Here is a 27,853-nt window from a genome sequence, read left to right on the forward strand (position 1 = left end):
CCCAAACTCTTCCATCTTTCACTTTCTGCTATTAAAACTAAACAAACAAATTAATACCATTCTTTTTGCCTATAAGAAACCAACTGAATTGAAGAGGAGTAACCTAATGTTAACGGTACAAACATGAAAAAGAAACAACCCCATAAAGTTGTGTAGATTAAGTGTTTTACCCATTAACTCTATTAAGTAAAAAAGAAGCACGTTAGTGTCTCTTTATGCAAGCTTAACCTTATCTTAAACTTAAAGCTTCTTACTGCTCCTAAGTTAATTTACATTTATGCCCTTTGTTTTCTTTTTCATTACATACAACAATGAAGTAACTGATGTCTGTTTCTTTCTACTCATACATATGTATAGTTCACCATAAAACTCCTTCATTGTAGCAATATCTTTTTTCCTTTCCTCTTCAAGTGCTTCTTTCTCCTCCTGAAGTTCAGTTACTTTCTTCAACATATCTTGTCCTCGTTTATTCTCTTTAAGTATTTGCTTACGAAGAGACTCCAACTCCAAATCTGACATTTCCACTTGCCTTCCCAACCTTGAAACATTACTTTTCAAAACTTCAATTGCATTTTTTGATGCTTCAGCACAAAGTCTATGATCCTCATTGTTTTGAATTTGATTGTTGTTGTTGTGCTCTGGGATTTTTATTAAATCAGCCATACTTCTATCTGAAAGTGAACCCATTGACCAATATGTGTTTGATCTTTGTTTTTGATGAGGTTTTGAGTTCCTTGAAACAGTTGTATTCTGATTAACATTAAAAAGCAATCTATAAGAAAAATCCAGAATTTGTTGTATTTAGTGGCATATATATTATATAATGTAATTAATCTTTCTTCAGCAAAATCAAGGATATTCCCGTTTTCACTACTATCACGTAATTGATTCTTCAATCTGAGTGATTCAGACCTCAGAGACTCATTCTCTTCAGAATCCCTGAAACTACCCCCAAAAATCGATGAATATTATTACATTGATTCATGTTAAAGAAATTTAAAATTGATTATTAATTAATTACCTCTATTCATCCGTTCGTTGCATCTTTTGGATGAACACCTGTCCCATTTCACTATTTCAAAAGTATTAATAAATAAAATATCAACAACCTTTATAGGTTATATATAAAAAAACTTACATGTAAAATTATACCAGAGTCTGAAGCTGTTAAGGGGAGAGAGTTTTAGCGCCATTGTGAATTTGGCACCAACTGAATGTACATGATTCACATTTCACATGAAATAACATTTTTTTTAAAATTTCTATTTAACATGTTATTATGAATTGTACTCAGGGTCTCCTTGTGTATTTTTGCAAAAGCTACCTTCCTAAATGAGATGAAATATTGACATTGGTTCTTGAAGATGGAGATGAGTGGCCAAGAAAGTACCTCCCTAGGAAAACAGGACTTGGTGGAGGATGGAAATTGTTTGCAGAAGATCATTAACTAGTTGATGGCGATGCATTAATTTTCCAACTCATAAAACCCACAGTTTTTAAGGTTATTTTCTTAATCTCTATTATTTAAATTTCAAATCTTTATTACTCCATTATTAATCCCAAAAAGTAAATAAAAGTGTTTGTTTTTAATTCGGGCTATGTGATTGTAGGTGTGGTCATCGTTGTTGTTGTATCGAACTATCTTGGATGCTATTGAGGAGAATGATAATGTTAACCAGATCTCTCATTTTCTTTTCCTGTCAAATTTCAAAGCACACTTCTTTTTGGATTTTGATTTTGTTATTATAAGTTTTGTTTTATGCTTTGATATAGTTACTCTTTAGCCACTACATAATTTTAAAAAAGTCTGTTTTCACATTCTGGTTAACCACAGTCAAGTAATAACTCATCTGATTGGATCAACTCTTTTCCTCTCTTTTTGTTGTGACTTATAGTCTTCTTCTAATTACAATTTACAGGTACAATATGGTTGAGCAAGGCTTAGTAAAAGAACAAATATTCTCTTTAGGCTAAACAAAAATGAAGTTGATTGTGAAAAAGACTTAATTGCCCTTCTCACCCTTATCATTATATCTTTTACATATTTCTTGCAGTTCAATGTGGGATTCTAGAACATCTGGTAAGCAGATTTGATATTCTTAACTCATTGTATCGTGTAAATTTGTTTGTTTGTTTTTATTATAATAATCTAGATAGGACTGATGTGGTTGGTTGATTTGTTATAAAAAAGCTTCTATTGATTTGTTATAAAAATATTATATGAAAGGATGGCTCATATTCAAGGGCATACTTAGTATCTGTTTCATTTTGACTTAATGGACTTAATGACTCAATCAAAATCCTCTTACAATCTAGAAAAGGAACAAGCTTTATCAAGATAGACATCATTATTTACGTATGTTAAGGGGAAAAAAGGAGCAAGGGCATACTTAGTTTTTAGTTTTGACCTTGTTTTTTTTAATAAATTACAGGTGGTTCCATTGTTAATGAAAGCTATCCTCTTACAAACTTATGCAGGTAACAATATTGTTCATAGCTGGGCTGTTAAGGTTCCTGTTTGTTTTCATTTATGCAGGTAACAATCTTGTTGAAAGGACTTATGAATCAGATATTAATGGTAACAAGTTTAACACTCGAGTCCATACGATTAGATGTTAATGGTAACAAGTTTAACACATGTGTCTTTGTTATACATACAAATTAAATGCAATGGATTGTATTTTTTGTATATGGTATTTTATTTTATATTATGCAATGGATTGTATTTTTTGTATATGATATTTTATTTCTATTATGAGAGATTAAATGCAAATTTAATTTATAAATTAATAAATATATAAATATATATTTTTTTAAAAAAAAAAATTAAAATTACGATACGCAAAAATGTGTGTTGTCTTCATTTATGACATGGCCTTTCTTGACTGGTGCTTCCTTGATACGCATTGCGTGTCATAAACACGCGCGTCGTAAGGTTACGACACGCAAATGCGTGTCGTCTTCCTTTATGACAGGGCCTTCCTTGATACGCAATGTGTGTCATAACCGTGCGTCGTAAATGCGCGTCATAAATGCGCGTCGTAAATGCGCGTCGTCTCTCTTTATGACAGGGCCTTCCTTGACGCGCATTTGCGCGTCGTATGAGCATTTGACGACGCGCAATGAGCGTCGTAAAAGGCCTTTTTTCTAGTAGTGCCAATTCCAACTTCTACACCTCTACCACCACCATTATTCACCGAATCAACCACCACCACTACTTCTTCTATACCTACACCTCCTGTCAACGCATCTGATGCGGGGGAACAAACTTTAGGTGTTGAAACCCCCATTACCTCAAAACCTTTGTCACCAATCAACTCAGAAGAATCATATAATGTTCTCGGTGGGGCGGATATCGATTTTGATACTTTTCACTATAGTCCCTACACTGTTCAAAGTGATGATGATGATGATGATGATGCTGTCAGCAAGAGGCATCTCAAGGATTTAAATGAGAAGCTTGACACTTTGCTAGCCTATTCATCTCAATCATCCACTTCGGCATATTCTGATGCTACCATTAAAGCCTTGGTAGCCACTTTGGTTCAACATCATGAGAGTTTAATCGAGAACGCAACCAAAACCGTCAATGAATCCACTAAGACAGCGACTGAAAAAGTCGAAAAACTAATGGCTGATGCTAAAGAGTTCTTGTAGTCTCTGAAAGTTGAGTCGCAACAGCAGGTGAATACCATGAACACTTCTGTCGAGAAGCTTGTTTCTTCTCTCCAAACTGAACTGCTAAAGCTTGAAACTGTTCGCTCTGACATCCATCCTGATCAATCGGCGCTCACTAAGTCTATCAAATCTCGTTTAGACAACTCCAGGCTGATCTAGCTATGGAAAATAAAGTGATGTATGAGCTCGCTCGACAAGCCACTTCACTCAAAACTATGTCCCTCAAGCTCTCCCAATCCCAGAAGGAGATTGATGCTCTCACAACCGAACGGGCATTTGTAAAATCCTGTGTTGCTGATGTTCATGTTATTCTGCTTGATATCCTGGATGCCCATGATATAGTTCTCACAATCACTGTCAGGAGGCGTTTAGCCGAAAAACTGCGTCCAACTCTTGGACTTATGTGTAGAATCAAGGGTGTTTCAGAGGCGGATGTCCCTCCAAAACAAGGGGAAGAAGCGACTCAAGCTCCACCAAAACAAACTCCAACAACTGAAAATCCTCCACCTCCTCCAATTAAACCAAGTGTCATCACAGAATCGAAGGATAATGAAGCTTCGAGTTCCACTATTCAAGATAAAGGAAAGAGAATTATTAGTGAAAGTGGAGAAGAAGAAGATGTGTATCATGAAGGGTCGTTAACACAAACTCGCGAAACCGAAGAGAAGGAAAGAAAAGCTAAAGAGGACCATGGCATTTTGGAATGAAGTAAAACTATTTTTCCATTATGGACATTGGAAAACCTGTTGAAGGAAGCAATAGAATCTCCAAGTACTCATTGGCTTGAACCAGTCATTTCCTTTGACTTGGTTAACTCCAAAGACATGCAATTCGATATGCCAATCACCCAAAGGGATTTCGTTTTTCATTGTTTTCAGCCAATTGCTTCGGTTCCTTCACCAGACCCGAAGGTTAATAGAGAACTAATCAATTACTATCTTTCTTTCTCGCGACCTCAGTATTTGACCTAGAATGCAAAGAAGATTACCACAGTCAAGGTTTTGAAGCCAATTGCTGCGGGGAAGTTCATCAATGTGAAATTTCGTGTTACTCGTGGTTCGGATGATTCAGTTCATGAATTTTCTCTTGCTGATCTGCCGAATCTTAACTCTGATGACAGGATTTTGTTGACTAACATTTTGCTGTCAAATGAGTAGAAGTACGAACCTATTCTTGATCACATAAAGAGAATGTTGGTTTCGTATATACATGAAGTAGCGAAGCTTAATCAGGCAATTCCCGCCCACTGTCAGACCCATTGCCAAGGTTAGTGATGTGAACAAAATGAGTATGAGCAAGATTGACACCGAACATTTAACGGTGATGTTTATGAAAGATGTTGGAGGTTCGGCTCCTCCATTGAAGTGCCTGTTCGCTTTGTCTGACAAGCATCTGTTTTCTACTGTCGCTTTTGAGCACATTCTGTACATAGTCAACAGATGTAAATCCAATGACGATGCTGCAAAGAAGATCTTCAATGAAATGATTTTGTGGTATATCAACTTTCGTCGTACTATTCTAGCTATGATACCGAAGCTGTTTAAAACAGTTAAGAAGACCATTCAGGTTGTGCCACATTAATCTCTCAGCTCAATTGACACAAAGGGGGAGATTGTTGAGTTATGAAGTGTTGCGTCATTGGGATTTTATCTAGGTCCATTGTATTCTCGGTTATGGGCCTGTCCAACCGCATTACATTTATTAGGGTTTACATTATATGGTGCATGCATGCATCTTAGTATGTACACTTTTAAAAGTTTTCTCTTGATTTTATTGTAACCCTAGCACACCTCTACAGTAGAAGTTCTTCATTGAGCTCTTCTGAGGCGTTGCATATTAATCATTCAGAACCTATTTAATTCATTGTGTGTTCATGTTTTTATTTGTTTTCTTAATTTGCTTGTTGAGAATCTATTCGATCTTAAAAGAGTTTTCGACTCATCACGATCTTTATACCTATACGTTTTTTTATGAATGCGTGTATGGATATTTTTTTTAATAAAATCATAAGTAAAATATATTACATTTTAATGGGAATAATCTTAAAGAAAGTTGTAGTAGACTCAAAAAGTGAACACGTAGATATAAAGATCTTTAAAATCTGATACCATATGAAGAATTTACGACGTTTAGAATACACAACCTAAGCCAAACCACAAGACCTACGCAACCAAGCAGTCGAGATCGCGATGGACATAAGCATCAGCAACACCAAACACCTCATCAATGATTGCCACACATAAAATGTTGTGAGAAAAACCTAAAAAATCATTCATGCGTACTGAATGAGTACAAAAAACAAAAATGACTTATTTTGAAACAAAAAATATTAAGGACTAAATATGTACAAAAATATTAAGGACTAAATGTGTACCAAATGAGAAATATATTACCCTATTAAATCATTTTTCTAGGCTAATCTGGGGTAACCGGTCATTAGGACTAAATGTGTACAGTTTAACAAGTTGAATGGGTAAATATAGACAAAAAACTCAGCGACTAAATGTGTACAAATCAAAAAATATATTACCATTTTAAGTCATTATCTCAAAAAAAATATTTAATTCTTTTTTGCTAATGATATTAAGAAACCAATAATAATAATAATAATAATAATAATAATAATATTAAACCATAAATTTCAGAAAAAAAATATATCAACCATAACTAATAAGTATTTGAAATTACATTTTCTTGAAAATGAATCACGAATGTCAAGGATTGTAATTGTCCTTTCCCCGACCTGCCATAGTCGATGTATTGACGTTTTGTGTTATTGTATGTGTTACTGTGTGCGTAAGTTGCAGTTGTACAATACTATGGTTTTATGGCTAATAATATTTAAACAAATATGGGGGGGGGGGGGCACTTGTCCCCCTATTTCCTTCGACCCTATTGATGATACTATTGCCTCCGACCCTATTGATGATACAAATGAAATTGATTACTTAGCTTAGCAAGTCACAAGTTTGAACTTTATTGTTTTGTTATAAGATGAAATTAGAATATCTAGGTTTATAAAAAGAAGAAAACATAAGGAATTCTTTATAACAATGAATTTAATATAAAATATAACCAAGTTTTTACATTTATACTTCAAAACAAACATGCATAGTTAATATTAACACGGTAACATACAAGTAGTTATGAAAATAAAACAACATCAAATACAACGAGGACCTGAGTCGGGATTACAATGTTTACACCAAAATAGAAAATTAATTATTTACATCAAATCTTATACCTCTTGATTATAGCCTTACCCCTATCGGGGTTGTTAGATCATGTATGGCATAACAAGAAACGTCAAGTAAGCTACTTTATAATAAAAATCATATAACTCATTTATATAACTCCAAAAGATAGAGCAATATTATCACAAACATATCATGTAACTCATAATATTTCTCAAACACAAACTCTATATACACAGTTAACTCATTTTACTCATTAAGTACTACCAATAAGGTACTTGTTATGAGGCTCACTGTAACATCCGATTTAAAAATATAATAATTAAATAATAAACCCAGAACTCTGAGAAGCAAATTTCTATTATTATTATTATAGTCCAAAAATCAGATAATAATTAGTGGAGTGTTGGTTTCGGGGTGCCAAATGATATACTTTTATTTCTGAGGGTTAAAAATGTAAGTTTCGGATTGGTTCCGTAAATATTTATGAAGGCAGGGACTATTGGGTAATTATTGGGACTTAATATGAAGAGATGTTGGAAGCTAAGGGCTAAATGGTAAATTTCAGACTCAATTTGTAAAGAGTTTTGAAGGCAGGGGTTAAAAGGGAAATTAAGGATTTGTTTTGAATGAATGTTGAGGGGGGGGGGGGGGGGGGGACTAATCCTGTCATTATGGTTCGAAGTTTTAAAGGGAGCCGGTATATGACGTAGAAACCAGCGAACCCTAACCCTCGATGCTCAAAAACATCCAGCCGCCCCTCCCATCGACTTCTTCCTGCTCCCATCAACCAAAGGCCACCGAGACCATTGTTGCCGGCGACAAAGACCATCGGATTTTCGTCTTGCTGTTCGACTGCCGCCTATCCCCACTCCTTTCTAGCGTGACATCCATGCTACCACATTATCAGAGCCTCCACTCCCATCTCTGCCATTTCCGACCACTGTCTCCTAGCCAGCGGTGCCACCCAATCGAAGCCAATCATCGGCGTCGAACCAATGAATGAGTCGTCGACTGTCGCCGCTGTTCGCAAAGTTGGGGTCGTAACCCCTTCTCCCTATTTTTCTATTGCTGCGATGTCACCGGATCACCGCCCCTTCGATCCGTTGCGGAATCTGGGAATCACCAACCGACGCTGCCATTGCTTCCGTTGCTACTGCCGATGATGTGGCTGTACCGTTTCCACCTTTTCCTTCGTTTAGCCGCTGATGCTGCCCTTCTTTTGTGTCATCGTCGCCGCCTCACACCACCAGATGAATGACCAGACTCATCTACGAGCAAGACGACACGGTGGGTGTAATTCTTCGTCGGAAATGAGGGAAAAACCCACCATGGCCGCCAACCATGGTGGTTGATGCCTTGAAATCATTTATGCCACCACCGACCACCGTAGGGTGGTGGCTATGTGTGTGTGTGTGAGAGAGTTTATTTAATGCACGCGTGTGTGTGTTAACTGGGTATTTCATTGTAAAACTTGTAACCATATTAGAATAATGAAAAGTCTAAACCACCACCATAGGGTGGTAGCTGCTGCCGTGCCCGGTGGTGGTGTGCTTTCCTTGTTGTGTTTGAATCATTTGGGGGATGCTTGGTCAAAGTGGGCCCAATGAAGTCCGAATGGGCCTAAAGAAACCCTAATTAACCTAATAAAACCCTAATGGGCCCAATGAGGCCCAAAGTGACCTAAAAGCCTGACCAATGGACTAATGGGCTAGTATTGGGTTGGAAAACCCTAATGGCATAAAACCCTAATTTGTGGCAATTGATCAGGACACACACGAGAGTTATTTAATAAACTTAAAATATTAATTAATGATCAATTGCAAATTAACCTAAAGCAATATTGGGCTTAATGGATTAAGTCCTTAGTGGATTAAGTCCTTAATGGGTTAAGTAGGAACAGTTAACCCTAATCATCATTCATGTGAAAACCCTATTTTCACATGGGCCTTAAGTTGGGCCTTTCTATTGGGATTTGGCGATTGGACTATTATTGGGCTATCCAAGAACAAGTTAATGGACCAAAATAATTAAATGGGCTTTAGGATAAGGCCCATGTGAGGACTTGGGGCCAATTTGGAAAATTGGGCCATATGTAGGGCTTTGGCCCATTATTTGACTTTTGGGCTTTTGTAGTGTAGTTGGACCTTGGGCTTAGAGCCCAATTATTAATTGGGTATTGTTTGATATTAACAGTTCAGAAATTTGTCAACCAGCAGCTGGAGTTTTATCTGCGGGACTTCAACCGTGCCAGGTGAGTTATCCTCACTATACTAAGGGGTCTAAGGCACCAAGGTCGGCCCATTGAATTTGATATCCTAGTAGTTATTGATATGTTGAGTTTGAGTTAGTGATGTATGCCAGTTGATATGCTAGTCTGGTAGACCTGTAGGACTACCTGTAATACTGTATGATTATTTGTATGTGCATTAGTTATGTTACATGTCGACATGTTATGTGGGATGGGTTGAGGTTGTACTGCTCCGTGTGGTAGCCAACAAACCCTAGAGTATTCCAGATATGAGCTGAGGGTTGGGCAAGGCATGTCAGACTCATATACTGAGGACTCGGGAGTATTCCAGATATGAGTTGAGGGCCGAGCAAGGCATGCTAGACTCATACTGAGGACTCGGGAGCATTCCAGATACGTGCTAAGGGCCGGGTAGGGCATGCCAGACTCGTATTGTGGGCTCAGTGGCAATCCAGATGTGAGCTGTGGGCCCGAAAGGCAATCCAGACTCACACTATGGGCCTAGGGGTAATCCAGTCTGTAAAGCTGTGGACCCATTGCATGTTGTTTAGTTTTTATGTTATGATATTGCTGATATTGTTATGTAGTTTGTATGTGTATCGGTATTTTGGGGGTAACTCACTAAGCTTTGTGCTTATGGTTTCAGTTTATTGTTTCAGGTGCTTCAGATGATTTGGCAAGGCGAAGGCGTAACCGTACACATCCTCGTGTTTTGGACTTATGGTTTCTGGGATACTCTGATATTAAACTATTTTGAAAATGCTTTGTAATAACTAATGGCTTTTGGATGTTTGAAAAAGTTTTAAATTGGCTTGATTTTTATGGGTGTTACACTCACCAAGTCCATTAAGATACTCGTTATGAGGCTCACCAAGTTCATTGAGTATTGTCACAAGGTTTTCATTTTGTGACCTCAACTTTCTGGTTAAATGACACCACAAGATACTCATTATGTTGTATGTTTATACTTTAAGATATCATCACATAGTTCTTGTTACACTATGCACGATGTTTAATTTATATACTAGTTTGAAATTTATAAAAAGGTTTTATCACAAGTGTGGATTGTTACACAACTTAGGAAAGTGTACCTAACCGTATCACAATATAGCTATGGTAAGACTGAAGTGTCGAACACTTTGGGAACATGTATGATTCTGATTTGGAATTTCTACTACTAATTAAACTGAATAATAATTAAAGGGGGGGGGGGGGGGGTTCTAATTTTAAAGTTTAGAAACTTCAACCGACAATTGGAAGTATTTTAACAAAAAAAAAACAAATAAATAAACTAACTAAGCACACAAGAGCAAATAATGATTGAATACAAGGTTTAAAAGGTACTTCCATATAGATTCGATTCACTTTTTGATTGCGGTTGATTTCTCTGAAAGTGCAATAGGTTAAACTTTGTTATTTACCGATTCCTGATTTAACTAGTTTTCATGGCCAAATTACTAATCCTTTGATTCATAAAGATTCTTAATTGTAGTGATCAAGTGAATTAATTATCCTAAAAATCATGTTCAATTTATATTATCAGATACTTGAAATATTATTGACATCAATGATAATGGAAATCAATTATCTACACATGACTGGTCATCAAATGTATTCTCACACATTAATGTTACCAACTTTACTATTTAATTGTAGGTTTTGGTCGAACTCTAGTCATACAATCTTAAGTTCATAAAATTGGTATGATTCAAGTAAACATAGATAGAATGTTCATTGAAACTACGTAATACTTAACAATAAACAATAAATGTAACAACATTAACACACAGGGATCTTTGTTAAGCAAACATAATGAATAAAAAATTACTTTTAATCCAAACTTATTGAAATCAACACTATCTAGAGGCTCATCTATCTTAGCTAATAATGCAAGTAGAAACACAAATATAAATCATAAAAACTTTGATAAACATATTGAATAAAAGCAAATTGAATGATTTAATGCATATCGACTCTCGATTCCTCCGAATCTCGCTCCAATGATGATCTCTGGTCTCTAAAGCATTTCTTAAGGATCTCTTGTCTTCAAGTTCAGATAATACTTGGTGCATACTCCAAAGGTTAAAATATAACTGCATTTATAAAGTTTCCAAAATACATAAAGTCACGGCGCGGTAAAAAGAGTGTTGCGTCGCGGTTTCTAATTTCCTTCTTGTATCCTCCTAATCAGTCTGACACACATATCAATATGTTGGTTTCAGCACATCCGCGTCGCTAAGGTCATGCTTTCGAATTGCGGTCTTCTATATTCAACATATCTTTCTTTGTTGATCCATTCCAACAGTCCAGCTCCATTACAACAAATTTAGGTCCTTTTAATCCAAGAATATCTTTGCATCTACAAAATGAAATTTAAACATAATAAGTATCATATATCTTGATTTAAGACCAAAATGTAACTAAAAAAATACAAATATATCATATAAAATATATGAGTATAAATGGCGATATCAATGCACCTTAATCAGTGTAATATAATATACATTCACACAACTACACCACCAAATTAAATAATGTATGCACACATATAGTGTTGGAGTAAAGTTTCTCACCTTGACATGGACTAAATATACTAGTTCCTAATTCTCGAGGTCTTGTCCCTATATTTGTTTCCGCTTCTCTACATGCTATCAAACAATAAAATTACCTTAAGGGTTATAACTCAAGATAATCTTCACTCATGTATAGTATTAATATCCCATTTAAGATATGATGTTGAATATGTATCTAAAACTTATTAAGCTCCACGAATTACTTACTTATGCGAAGTCTTAATCCATCAAGACATTAGCTTGATCTAATCTTAATTATTATTCCATCAATTTATGTACCATTCTCAAGGTACAAGTATTTTATACATGATTTAACATCTTAACATAACCCATTCATTCAAACCAATGATGCTTCATGATAATTCATTTACATGACTTAGTTGACTAAGATATATACTCAATTCCTCTTATTTTCAAAATTCATCATTTTAGGGTTTATAGCATTCTTCTTTAATTTAAAGGGTAACCATCTGTAACGTCCCGAAAATCATGACATAAAAATTTTGTTGTCAGATAAATAAATCATTAATACATATCTTTCCCAGTAAACCAAGGGAACCAAGATTTAGCAAAAATCAGAGTAATTCACAGAATGCATAAAACATGTGGTGTGTACTTTGCAATCATCCCGAGCTCTTCCATTTGAAAACCAAAGTACCTGAAACCATCAACCACGAACTGTAAGCACAAAGCTTAGTGAGTTCCCAAAATACCACACACCGTGTATCACAAATAAACAACTATGGGTTATTAACAACCCTAGGGACTATAGGCAGTCGCACTGGGCTAACAACATGCCTGGTGGGTTATCAGCAACCCTGAAGACTGTCAGCAGTCTCAGTCATATAACAACATAACACAATAATAACAGCTAGACCCAACTGGTCCTCACAAATACAACTATTCTACAATACAACTCATACCTCATATAAACATGCAAGAGTCATAGAGACAACTAGCATAAATAATAACAGCTAGACCCAGTTGGTCCTTATAAATACAGATATTCTACCACCCACCTCATACAGACATGCAAGAGTCATAGAGACAACAAGCATCCTACAAACACAAATTAGTAAGCCGACATTAGTTCCTTCGACTCACGAACATCGGGAGAAGACTCACCTCGCACGGCCGAATCAAATAGAATATCTCGTGCTGCTAGCTAACAGATCTCCGAACTATCAATATCAAATCAACACCCAATCAACATTTAGGTTCCAATCCATAACCATAAATCTAACTTGGGGTAAAAAGACCAATTTATCCCTAACCTAGCTTGGTCCAAGACTAAGGCCCAAACTCACAATCTGGAAGGCCCAAAAGCCAAATAATCAACCAATACCCAAATCCATGGCACAATTTTCCAAATTGGGGCCAAACCCATTGAAGACCTTCCCAAAATAATTATTAGCCCAAAACCTGATGGCCCAAGACAACTAATCCCAAAAGACGGCCCACACCGAAGCCCAACATGCCAAACCCCTCCTAACTGAGTACGTGGGGCGTACTCAGTTGTACGATAATCGTACATGCAATCTGGATTGTACGTTGTGTCTATAGACTTGTACGCCCATCATACTCCTCCATTAAGCCCATTTGGACATTAAGCACTTAATGCTCTAGATCAGGGGTCCAAACCACATATCTACTTCTTAAGGAATATCTAGACCCAAAAAGTCATTGACTTGATGATTTTGCATGCCTCAAAAGTGATGGGTTTGAGCCATAAGAACTTTCCTGTGTGCACATGCAAACCCTAATGCTTGGATTTAGGTTTCTCTAATTGAACATGCAATGTATCCAAGGCTTACAATTCTAGAACTAGTGTAAACAATTGAATCATATCACATAAAAACAGATCTAGAATAATACCTTAAGTTGCTTGCTTGAAACTTCTTGTTCTTGGAGCTTAGAGTCACAATTGTCACTCCTCTAATGGCTTACAAACACCAAGTAGCAAGAGGACGATCTTGAGAGAGAGAGGAGGGTGAGAAATCGGCTCTAGGGTTTCTTGCCTTGCATGAATGCCGATGTCCCTCACCCAAGGGATCTACTTATACTATGAGCTATTAGGGTTTCACCCTTAACCCTAATTGAATAACTTAGGCCCTAAGCAATCGAAAGATCCTCCTAGATATTAGGCTTGGACGCTTTTAAGGTCTCCTAACCCTAAAATCCGTCCACCCTTATATCCATAAGGATACATAGCCCAAAACACAACTATCACACATTTGACAGTTTAAGCCCCTTTATTCAATTAATCTCTTTAAGTCACCAAATTAATTCTTAATTAATATATGACTTATATCAATCACATAATATATTAACAATAATATCTCTTTTCTCTTTACAAATCATCCTGTCAAGTTGCTATCGTGAAGGCAACCCAAAAGGACCATGCACAACCGGGTCAAGTACTTACCAAATATAGTTACAGCCTTAGACACTAATCCAACAGTCTCCCGCTTGGATAAGTCTAGTAACTATATATGCAAACACAATCCGATTAGCAATCGTAGCTCTCAAAGACGCTGTTAAACTCTGATCTTATCAGTATCCTGTCCTTTAGATAAGGGATCGTACAGTCCTCTGTTTAGATATTGTGCGGACAATCTCATGGAACTTATTTTTCAGCAGTTGGTTTCTCGATCTCAGATTCATTTGACATAGAACTTAATTGAACACATCAATTCAGTCCTGACCGGGCCCGACACATAAGTCAAATCAAATCATCAAGGGGCCCTGATATCGATTTTACCCTCTTAGGATAAAAGTAACAGATAAACTTCGACTTATATGCATTTACTATTTACTAATCAACTATACACAACAATGTGTTTTATGACATCAATTTACTGATGCGGTTTCGCATTGTCAATGCACAACCAATTAATAAACAATAAACCATATATCTTGGTTTTAAGACCATATGATATTATCGTCTTGCGATCACTTGCGCTACGTTCCATAAAGTGATTCCAACAAGCGTGGGTTTATTCCAATGCTCAAAACTTGTTCATAAGCACTCATGAACGTTGAAGCAACCTTTGCTATGTCTAATACCATTTATACAATCTACACACCAATTCATCACAATCTTCATTCATACCTACTTCCAACATATGAACGATTGTGGACCATTCGAATAATTCGATTATTCTTAATAACTCAATTATTCAGAAAGTCAAAATATGCAAAGTGAAACAATAGTTAAACAATTAACATAAGACAATAGTTTTACTTATAAATAATAATCCTTTATTTAATCATCAAATGTCAATTACGTTTATCTATTACATGTTTCCAAAACTATCTAATCTAAACTAATATCGTCTTTTAGCCCAATGCTCCTAGCGTGCTGCAAATGCTTAACCCTACTCAGTCCCTTCGTAGCGGATCTGCTGGGTTATCCTCTGATGATACCCTCTATACTACAAGGTGTCATTCTTCTACTCGATGTCTAATAAAGTGATATTTTATGTCGATATGCCGAGATCTACCTTGATCCCTCGGTTCCTTGTTCAAGGCAACCGCTCCTTCATTATCACAGAAAATTTCCATAGGCTCCTTTATGGCAGGCACAACTCCAAGATCACCAATGAAGTTCTTCAACCACATCACCTCTTTTGACGCTTCGCTCACTGTAATGTACTCTGATTCACACGTTGAATCAGCTACGGTCTCTTTCTTGGAACTTTTCCAAGTCACTGCTCCTCTAATGAGGAAAAAGACCTAGCCCGACTACGAAAGGTAGTTGTCCCTGTCGGTCTGGAAGCTTGCGTCACTATACCCTCGCACCTTTAAGTCATCACTCCCTCCGAGGACTAAAAACCATTCTTTGGTCCTCCAAAGGTACTTAAGTATATTCTTGACCGCAATCCAATGAGCTCTACCAGGGTTCCCTTGATATCTACTGACCATGCTCAAAGCAAAGGCCACATCAGGGCGAGTACAAGTCATAGCGTACATGATTGAGCCAACTGCGAAAGCGTAGGGTACTCGGCTCATCTCGGCTTCTGTAATTGGACTTTGAGTCTTACTTAATTTGGCATTACTCTGTATCGCTCCCTTCTTCGAGTTTTCCATACTAAAACGTTTTAGTACCTTATCCAAGTAAGTATTCTGACTAAGTCCTATTAGTCTCTTACTTCGTTCTCTCACTATCTTATTCCAAAAATATAGGAAGCCTCTTCGAGGTCCTTCATAGCGAAGCACTTCCCGAGCCAGGACTTAACTTCCTACAGAGTCAGGATGTCGTTTCCTATGAGCAGTATGTCATCGACATACAAAACAAGGAAGCTAACTATACTCCCACTGGCCTTGGCATATACACATGATTCATCTTCACTTCGTACCAATCCAAACTCTTTGACTTTCTCATCGAAGCAAAGATTCCATCTGCGAGATGCTTGGACTTCTCAAGCTTGCACACTCTATTGGGATGCTTCAGATCGACAAAAACTTCTGGCTGAGCCATGTATACATCCTCAGCCAACTTCCCATTAAGGAAAGCGGTCTTGACATCCATCTGCCATATCTCATAATCATGAAATGCAGCAATGGCTAGCATCACCCTAATAGACTTTATCTTAGCAACTGGTGAGAAGGTCTCATCATAGTCAACTCTGGGAGTTTGACTAAAGCCCTTTGCCACCAATCGTGCCTTATACGTGTGCACATTCCCATCCACGTCGGTCTTCTTCTTGAAGATCCATTTGCACCCAACCGTCTTATGTCCGGGCACATTGTCAACCAAATTTCAAACTTGGTTGTCATACATGGACTGAATCTCGCTGTCCATCACTTCTTTCCATCTTACAGACTCTGGGCCTGCCATGGCTTCCTTATAACTATTAGGTTCATCTAGATTTATTAGTGTACCATCACTAATATACGTCTCCCCTTCGGTAGTAATATGAAAACCATAAAACTGGGGTTGAACTCTAACTCTTTCGAAACGTCTAAGAGGTAAGGACTCGTCAATCGGTTCAACCGGAGTTTCCTCCTCGGCTTGAGCGCCAGCGTTAGAGGCTCCTTCATCGCTCGACTCTTGAATCTATTCAAGATCGAGTTGCCTCCCACTGTCCCCTTTTCTTATGAGTTCTTGCTCTCGGAAAACTCCTCTCCTTGCAACGTAGACAACATTGTCACTCGGTTTGTAGAAAAGATATCCAAAGGATTTCTGCGGGTAGCCGATGAAAATGCATCGCTCACTATGCGGTTCGAGCTTGTCGTGAGTTTCTCGTCTTACGAAAACTTCACAGCCCGAAACCTTGATATGTGCCAACGAGGGAGCTTTCCCTATCCACATATCGTGAGGTGTTTTAGCAACCTTCTTTGTAGGGACTCGGTTAAGGATATGGGCGGCAGTCTCTAAGGCATACCCCCAGAATGAGATAGGTAGTGAAGCACGACTGATCATAGAACAGACCATGTCTAACAGGGTTCGATTACGCCTTTTTGCCACACCATTCAACTGCGGTGTCCTAGGTGGTGTCAATTGCGAAACTATTCCGCATTCCTTGAGATAGTCGTGGAATTCAAGACTTAGGTACTCCCCTCCTCAATCAAATCGAAGCATCTTTATTTTCCTGCCCAATTGATTCTCCACTTCATGTTTGAACTCTTTGAACTTTTCAAACGTTTCTGACTTTTGCTTGATTAAGTAAATATACCCATATCTACTATAATCATCGGTGGATGTCACGTAGAAGCGGTTCACATCCTTTGTGGTGGATCTTAAGGGACCACACACGTCGATGTTTATGAGATCCAATAAACCCTCACCCCTCTCACAAGTGCCAGTGAAGGGTGACTTGGTCATCTTTCCGAGTAAACAAGATTCGCACGTGTCATCTTCCCTAAGGTCGAATGACTCCAACACTCCATCCTTTTGGAGTTGGGCTATGCGCTTCTTGTTGACATGTCCAAGATGACAATGCCACAAGGATTCTTTATCCATACTATTGGAAGAATCCATACACAGCAAATCATTTCCTAGGTTATCTACAACCATAACAGTTTCATAAATTCCATTACAAGGCATTGCTTCAAAATATAAAACACCATTTAGATAAGCATAAATCAAACCATTCTCATTATTAAACGAATATCTAAATCCTTTTCTAAATAAACCATGAAAAGAAATGATGTTTCTTGCCATATTTTGCAAGTAGCAACAATTATTTAAATCTAAATTCAATCCATTACTAAGCACTAAAGAATACACTCCAATCTTGGTAACATGCGACGATCTTCTGTTCCCCATGATTAGCTTTATTCTTCCAAGCTCCACATCCCTATTTTCTTCCTAGTCCCTGCAAATCAGAACATATGTGATAACCACATCCTGTATCAAGAACCCAAGAAATAGCATGAGATGAATCATTAGATTTAATTGTCTAAATACCTGTGAAAGATGGCTTGATCTCCCCATCCTTGATGGCTTGCAGATATTCCGGGCAGCTTCTCTTCCAATGCCCTATTTTGTGGCAATGGTGGCACTCTGCCTCCTTTGGGTTTGGGTTAGGCTTAGCAGGATCAACCTTGGTCCCACTAGAAGAGGAACCATCTTGGGACTTTCCCCTGCGGTGGTTCTTTGAAGAAGCCTTCCTCTTCTTGCCCCTTCCCTGCCCAATAGCCAAAACAGAAGCAACTGGTGGATTAGGAGTTAGTGCAACATACTTGTCCTTGAGGTTTCTCTCAGCAGTCCTTAGGAGCCCTTGGAGTTTGCTTAGGGTGACCTCTTCCTTGTTCATGTGGTAGGTCATCCTAAATTGGTTGTAGCATGAGGGCAAGGAATGAAGAACAATGTCGATAGCCAAATCTTCCCACAAGTTGACATTCAACTTGCGAAGACGATCAACATACCTTTGCATCTTTTGCAAGTGCACGGTTAGAGACTCTCCATTTCCCATTTTAGCAGTGATCATATTCGTTATGATCTCATATCGCTCTTGCCTCGCGCTTTGGTGGTATCTCTCCATCAAGTCTAGATGCATCTCATAAGGTTACATGTCCTCATAGGACTTTTGGAATTCGGAGTTCATCGTGGCTATCATGATGCAATGGACTTTCGTTGCATCACGCTCATGGGTCTCAAAGACAACCATTTCTTCGGGAGTAGCAGTTTCTGGATTGATCTTCTCGAGCTTCTCATCGAGAACATACTCTTTGTCCTCGTAACGCGCGATCGTGCGAATGTATCTTATCCATTTGCTAAAGTTCGATCCATCAAAAGTCACTTTTTGACAAAGGCTCATTAGCGTGAATGAGCTAGCAGCAGTGTTGTTTGCGTTAGACATCTACAAATAGAAAGGAAACAAAGTTTGATTAGAGTTAAGTCCCTAATTAACACCCAAAATAAAAATTAGGGCTAGGACCCAACAACATTATTTACACATTAGAAAAGGGATGCCGTAATCCAACATGCAAATAATTTGGAGGTAAGTGAATGACGATTCACTAATTCTTCACCATGAAAAACATAAGCTTAAGTTTTAAATGTATTGAGAATACCTAGATTTCTTTGAGATTCATTGAACCTTTCAATGGCATGTTTAAATCTCGATATGCCCCTCTAGTTTGTGAGTGGGATACCGAGGATCACAAAGCGGGTGTGAATAACCATGCAAATCTACATGGTGTCTTCATTGTTATAGTCACCTATTCGATGTGCTGGTAAACCACACACGCTCCATCGAACTATGACAAACAATGAATCACCCTTTTCCACCTTTGCTTGGGACCAATTAGTGTGCCAGTTAACCACACACGCTCCACTAACATCTTAACAAGGGTGCAAAGTGTAATTTCATGGGATTGCATCAATTCACTTTTCCTAAAGTAACTAAGATTGAGATTGTTATGAAACATGTTTAGTTACTTTATATAGATTCATTATACTTATTAATGAGGAGAGGATTGCCCTATCCTACCCGTTCGGCTAACGACCCTCCACCAGTCAAGCAAGCGGTGGGTGTGAGTGTACACTCATTAAGCGCCATTTTATAGGTAGCAACCTTATACCCACCTTATAGACCGGCTTTGTGAATGAGGCCTACTAACGGTAAGACTAGCATTTTAAATTATATATATATATATATATATATATATATATATATATATATTAAGCTTGTAATAATATAATGGTATATAGTTGAATTTTAAACTTAAAATTCTAGGGTTTGAAATTTAAATTATTCAAATTAAACTTTTAATCACAAAACTTAAATTTCAAAACTTGAGGACAAGTTTTAAACTTTTCAAAACATAAGGATCAAATAGCAAATAATACAAATCAACTAATTAGATTATCTCAATTTGATCTTATTCATTATTACTTGGAAGACAATTCACCAATTCAATTCAAATAATCAATTATTATCATATAAGGAAATTATTATTCAACTAATTGGTAATTATCTTTTGTTTGGTCAAGAATATACTCATATATATATGATTAAAATCAGATTTTAATGACCCAAAACAGTTAAGACAAGTATCCTCAAGTAAAACAGCAAGAAATCCCGAAACTACCTACAACTGACGCTAGAACTCGTCGAGTTCCACTATGGACTCGCCGAGTTGGAGCTACTCGCAGAGTCCACAACGGAACTCGCCGAGTTCATCAGACAGAATCAACAAAATCGAATTTTTTAAGCAAAAAGCAATCAACCAATGCATCAATTCAATAGAAATCAATCAAAGCTTTTGATACCACTGATGGGTTTGAGCCATAAGAACTTTCCTATGTGCATATGCAAACCCTAATGCTTGGATCTAGGTTTCTCTAATGGAACATGCAATGTATCCAAGGCTTAAAATTCTAGATCTAGTGTAAACAATTGAATCATATCATATAAAAACAGATCTAGAATAATGTTGGAATAGTGTCTAAGGCTGCAACTATATTAGGCAAGTATTTGACCCGATTGTGCATGGTCCTTTTGGGTTGCCTTCACCATAGCAACTTGATAGGATGATTTATTATGAGAGAATAGATATTATTAATATATTATGAGAATAATATAAGGAATAATAATATTGTTATTTGATTAATATAAGTCATAGATTAATTAGTATTAATTTGGTGACTTAAATAGATTAATTAAATAAGAGGGTATAAACTGTCAATTGTTTGATAGTTGCACTTTGGGTTGTAAGTCCTTAAGGGATAGAGGTTGGACGAATTCTAGGGCTTGGGATAGCCTCAAATTCGTCCAAGGCTTATCTTTGGTAAGGATTAGGATTATTTAGAGCTTAAGTTATCCAATTAGGGTTTAAGGGTGAAACCCTAGGAGCCTTACAAGTATAAATAGACCTCTAGGGCATGAGAAATCGGCATCTCTTCAAAAGAAAAGAAACCCTGGCCGATTTCTTCCCTAACCTCTCTCTCAAATCATCCTCCTTGCTAGTTGGTGTTTGTAAGCCATTAGAGGAGTGACAATTGTGACTCTAGAGCTCCAAGACAACAAGATCAAACAAGAGATTCAATGGTAAACTTCTAGATCTGATTTTGTATTGTTCTTATACCTAATTAGTCATTAGAAGTCTTGGATTCAAAGCATGTTTAATTAGAGAAACCTAGATCCAAGCATTAGGGTTTGCATGTGCACATAGGAATGTTCATATGGCCAAAACCCATAAAATAATACCTTAAGTTGCTTGCTTGAAACTTCTTGTTCTTGGAGCTTAGAGTCCCAATTGTCACTCCTCTAATGGATTACAAACACCAAATAGCAAGAGGATGTTCTTGAGAGAGAGAGAGAGGAGGGTGAGAAATTGGCTCTAGGGTTTCTTGCCTTGCATGAATGCTGATTTCCCTATCCCAAGGGATCTATTTATACTATGAGCTATTAGGGTTTCACCCTTAACCCTAATTGAATAACTTAGGCCCTAAGCAATCCAAAGATCCTCCTAGATATTAGGCTTGGACGATTTTAAGGTCTCCTAACCCTAAAATCCGTCCACCCTTATATCCATAAGGATACATAGCCCAAAACACAACTATCACACATTTGACAGTTTAAGTCCCTTTATTCAATTAATCTCTTTAAGTCACCAAATTAATTCTTAATTAATATATTACTTATATCAATCAAATAATATATTAACAATAATATCTCTTCTCTCTTTACAAATCATCCTGTCAAGTTGCTATGGTGAAGGCAACCCAAAAGGACCATGCACAACCGGGTCAAATACTTACCAAATATAGTTACAGCCTTAGACATTAATCCAACAAAAAGAACCCAACATCAACTTAAAGCATTAAACTTTCACCAAATGGACACCAACTCATACATGGGGGATTCCAAACCCTAAAGGAGGCAACCTTTTGCATCTAGAACCTCAGAAACACCAAAAGTGGCAACTCATAGCTCCTGGAATGGTACCAAACCACTAGATCTCATTCTTGGGACCAAAATGAACCAAAAACTCATATCTGCTAGATCTAAGACATCAATGATCAAGTTCATAGCTTTTTACCTCAAACAAGCTGGAAATGAAGCCCATAATCCAGATCCATAAGCTCTTCCTTGATCCCTATCGTTGCACCAAACTCCATCTTCATGTAAATGGACCAAACACACCAAAAATGGACACCATGAGCTCAAAATACCATTATGAAGGCTAAAGGACGATTTCTATGGTTTTGGGGACTTAGAGGCTAGCAAAGAGGCCAACCCTAAGGACTTAATGTGCTTATATAGGGTACGATCGCTTAAAAATAGGTTTTTCCTCTGACCCTCGTATGCCTCGCGTACACCTTATACGCCAAATGTACGAGGCTTCGCATTCCCAATCATCCCTTTCACTACGCTCAGCGTAATCCACACTATGCTTCGCAAGATACGTTATTATGTTACTATTAACTCTTAAATTTTCATGATTGGTAGAAATCAAAGATACCTTAGAAGAAGGAGGGTGGTTGGGTGCCAAAGGGGGCTCATATGGGGTACCATGTGCCTTACTATGTGATCCCAATGCACCAACCTATAACCAATAAGAAAGAAGAACAAATCAAAATAAATACCCAAAATTGGTATGTCAATGTTACCTTTGATTTCTAGGATTCAAAGGAAATCTAAAGAATAAGAGCAATTAACATACAATCTAACAATGATAGTTTCTGAATATGTAAAATTCATAGCCAATCGTCTGAATGATTATGAACTTTAAAACAAAACTACAAATTTTATCTGACATTTGTAAATAGAAAATGAATAGAAGCTTACATTGGCATTGGGACATTTGTAAACAAAACTACAGAAATCCAAACACACCCCAATGAATAGCCGCTACAACATTAATTCCGACATGTTCCATCCATCATTGAATAGTGACCATGGTCTTGAAAGAAATCCAATAAAAATCAAAACAAAAACTACAGTTAGAATATAAAATTGAAACAATAAACATCTTCAAGAAGACCCTGAAGAAAAGAATCTGTGGATGAAACCCTCCTTCTCACTTCACCGTAAAGCCTATCTTTGTCTCCCTTTCTGTCTTTTCCGACCAAAAACCACCTCAAACACTTAAAAAATAGAGAAATTGGTTAAATTCTTGATACCATTAGCAAAATTGATTAAATCGCCCAAGATATTGATCATGGTGATGACATCAATAAACTAACCCATCTAAAACACATTGATTATTGTGATGGAATCAATAAAGTAACCCATCTAAATTATTAAAAGATTCGTAAACCATAAAAGTGAAATCGGTATGTATTGAAAGCATTATATAAAGGTAACCTTGGAAATCACTGTAAATGGGAAGGAACATGGGTTTTGTTGGAGGCCAGGTCCGTCTCAGAGGGTGGACGATAGGGGCGACCGTCTAGGGCCCATATTTTAAAGGGGCCCAATTTTTTTTATGAAAATTGTTATATTTAGAAGATAATGCAAATAATTTTCTTTTAATTATTGATTTGTTATAAAAAACTTGATGATATTTGTGTATTTTAAGGGCTCATTTTTTTTCTCTCGCCTTGGGCCCAAAATATATTTGGAAAGGCCCTGTTGGAGGCTTTGGTTTCGCCGGAACAACAGCCTGCAAAATTTAGGGATTGAAACTCAGGGCTACAAATCGTATGATGTCTCCTAACTTCAAAATGCCCCGATCAAGAGTGACTTTTATGGATTGAAATCCAGATATAGAGTGAGGTTTAGGGCATGAAGTCGCATGGTGGAACACCGTCGCTGCACTCTTCGTCGATTAGCACGATGCTGGTTGTTGCAACAATTATGGATTTGGTTATCTGATTGACGAAAGGACATGCCAGAACACACAGACAAACACGAATATGCAAACGTTTGACTGAGTAGAAGATACACAAGAAAGTTTATGAAACGAATAGAACACCACACACCCCAATGAATGAAGACGCACAAGGAAATGACATGTTGCTAATTGGGGAATATCCAAGATAGAAGGAGCAAAGTAGAGACCTAACGAAACATATTTTGACTGTTGACCATATCTATCTTAACTCAGAACCGGTCGATGATTTAGAGGTGCAATTTTCCGATAAAGATCTCCTTTAGGTCTATTTATATTTCGCGTTTTAATATCTAGGTTCCGTAATTGCAATTTGTATGTATTGTATTTTTATATATTCTATGTTTTTTTTTATGTTTCTTGAAATAAAATTTCAAGTTTAATGAAATTTTAGTTTTAAATAATTTGTTAATGATAAATTTTGGCTGTAGTGTGGCAAAACTAACGTGACGCCTAAATGGACTGTGATATTATGACAACAAAATTTTGATTATTATAAAAGCAAATTTACTTATAAAATTTAATGAAAATGTGTATAACTAAAATATATATTGTTTTTAAAGATGTTGATTTTTATCATCGGCCTTCAAGATTAGGAAGTATTTTTACGATAAATTCTTACCATATAAATAATTTAACCATTGCGAATGATCTTAACTATGCATTGTATTACTAAATAAAATAATAATAAATCGTCAGAAGCGTAATCACGGGTTCCCGATTCCCGAAAACTGACCCAACTTGCATAATATATTGTATGAACCTGCTAGATATCATATCGGAAAAGAAAGTTCGCGACTGTAATTAAGGTTTGTCGCCCACATGCGAAGTGGAAATAACTAGATGGTCCACTTGTTGCGTTTTTACGTTAAAGAACTGTTTTTATGCTATAAAAATTTGACAAAAAATAGTCTTCGAATTTGCTGCAAGATCTAAGGGAATCCCGGTGGTGCTTCTTGTGAGGTTCTAAGTAAAATTTTGATATATTTTTTTAAAAACGGTAGAAGTTTTATATAATAAAAAAACTAGCAATAGAATAGAATATGAACATTACAAATAGGAAATCGAAAGATAAGTAATGTTTTAAAAATCGGTTTTTTAGTTGAATCGGTACGGTAACCGGTTTAACCGATTCGACCGACAGGTCAATCGGTTTCTATAATTTTCATTTTTTTTTTCTATTTTCCTATACATACATACATACATATATAAATCTGAATCTGACGTTTACAATTTAAAACATTAAAAATATACATAAGAATAAGTTATAGATCAATCCAAATACATTAAAATAACACATAACAATAAGTTTTAGTGTTTTACATCAATTCATATACGTCAAAAAGAAAACAAAGTATAATATCAAAACAAAATATAGTTTTAAATGAATACAAACACATCAAAAAACTTTATAACATTTACCATATGTTTTTATTTTGAGAAAAATTAAATAGATTTGAAAAAAATCACAAAAGTTTATTATGAAAATAATTCTTATCCATGCGTTTTTATTTGGTTTAACTGATTCAACCGGTTTATTTTGACCGGTTCAACCGGGTTTTTTTTTTTTCTGAAAACCGGCCGGTTCAATCCCATTCAAAAATTGACGTAAAACTGGTGATAGTTGAACCGCTCCCTCCCCCGGTTCCCGATCCAACCGGTTCGACCGGCCGGTTCAAGCCGGTTTTTAAAACATTGAAGATAAGAGTTATATAACCAACCAACAGATTAATCTTATTATTTTTCTCCTATTAACAATCCAAAATTAGGATTAGGTAACAATGCTATCAAACATCTTCAATTTCTTAGGTTTTGTCGATCCAAAAACAAGCTTATTCCAATAAAACCAAATAGTTCATAGAGTCGTGATAATAACCGTGCCAAAACACATACGTTGCATCACGATTATATATTTGGTTGATCCAACAATATGATCCGTTCATCAACGGGGTTATGGCTTGAAACTGAAACACTTCACTATCTACCAATTTGATTCCTAATGGACTCCGTAATATGGCATTTAAGCATAAGATGAACTAAGATTTCCCCTCGATGATGAGCATTTCGAACAAAGGAACGAGTGTACATTCATCCCTTGTCTACAAATTTTAGTTTGGTTAGCAGACCATCTAATTAACTAGACCGTCTAATTAACTGCATCCACCAAACCATTACACTATGTTTAATAGGAACGAAGTTGTCCAATCTCATAGCAATATTACCACATCCAAAGTAGCCTCATAAAGGAATCTGTTCGTAGAAGAAACTGAATTAGATCCCCTCGATTCTATGCTCCAAAACATTGACCCCTTTGGTGAAAATCAACATACAATTGCAAGATCAATAAAAGAGCATCACACAGATCTCCCTCTTAGGGTGTCAATCCAACAAATAAAGGGGGTACTATTATGACTCCAAACTTATATCTCTTTGCATAAGAAATAATGTAACCAAATTGGGGTTTGTTTATATGAAAGAAAAGGTAGAAAAAAATCATGTAATTGAATTGAAGGAAATTTAGAGATAAGAAGGTTCCAACTCACTGTTATACTCGTGTGGTTATGCAATTTAATCATGAAATTATGTCAAGTTATATTTTATACCAACTTAAAAGCATTAATAACCTTTAATGTATTCCATTCACCCAAGTTGGTTAATCAAAACAAATTCTTTGAAACAAACCTAATCTTGCAAATCTAGTCTAAACAAACTATTAGATTAAAGTTGAAAGATGACATTAAGTTTTATGTGAATGTACCCATGTTCAATACTTCTTGCAAGTTGGGAAACAGAAAATAATGCATTTATAATTTACATCAAACTTAGTCCCAATATTTTACAGATTTTGCAAATCAAATAGATGGAATGATATAACTTGAATTCAAGCGGCCAACATGAACATAGTCATACATCAAATGTTTAGGTAACATGAACTAAAATTTTCTAGATAAAATTGAAAACACAATATCAAAGCATATGATTAAATAAAAACCAACGGTCTTTACACATATATTACTTAAAAATTACATGAAACAATGTTTCCAAATGTTTTCTATGTTAAAATATTTGAAATCAGTCACCCAAGAGTCATCTCATGAATCTCTCTCATCAACTGATCACTAAAGTCCCCAAATAAGAATAAGGGAAAACCGCTAAGCGTAGTTATTTTGTGGCACACGGCCCGTGTGGTTTGGTTTCAATGTAAAATTACACAGTCCGCATGAAAGCTATAAGTACAATAACCTTTTGAGAAATCATCAAAGTAGAATGACGAAATCGATTTGACTTCAAAAAGCACGACGAACCAAATGGTTTTAGTGTAAAAGCACATGGTCCGTCTGGAAGAAGCTTCCATCAAGTCTTCTTCCATAACACACCGTGTGTGTTTTTTAATGCCCAAATTTCACATGGGTCGTGTACTTCTCTTTCCTCTAGATTTTGTGTTTTTCTATCTTGCTGCCTTTCATCCCCCTTGCTAAGTACCAACCTTCAAATCACCTGAAATCCACCACAAAATGTGAAAATAAACACGTTCACTCAATAAACATGCAATGTCTCAAAATGTAAGTAAAATGCTTGATTCTAAACCTAATTTCATTGCATAAACAATATAAGATGTGCAAAAAGGGTGCATAAAATATACCTAAAAATTCTCTCCCAAACTAGAGTCTGTCATTGTCCTTAAGGAACACAAATATTGGACCAAATCGGGTTGACATTAGATGACCAAAAAGAACTAGACAAAAACATGAGAAAAACCTACAAGAATTAAGAACAAATTCATGCATGACGACAAAAGCACTTTTCATATAACAGAAGTAAACTAAGTACCTTCAAGCGAAAATAATTTCATTTTGATCCATATGTCA

The sequence above is a fragment of the Lactuca sativa genome, chromosome 7 (genome assembly GCF_002870075.4).
Source record: "Lactuca sativa cultivar Salinas chromosome 7, Lsat_Salinas_v11, whole genome shotgun sequence".
Classification (NCBI taxonomy): domain Eukaryota; kingdom Viridiplantae; phylum Streptophyta; class Magnoliopsida; order Asterales; family Asteraceae; genus Lactuca; species Lactuca sativa.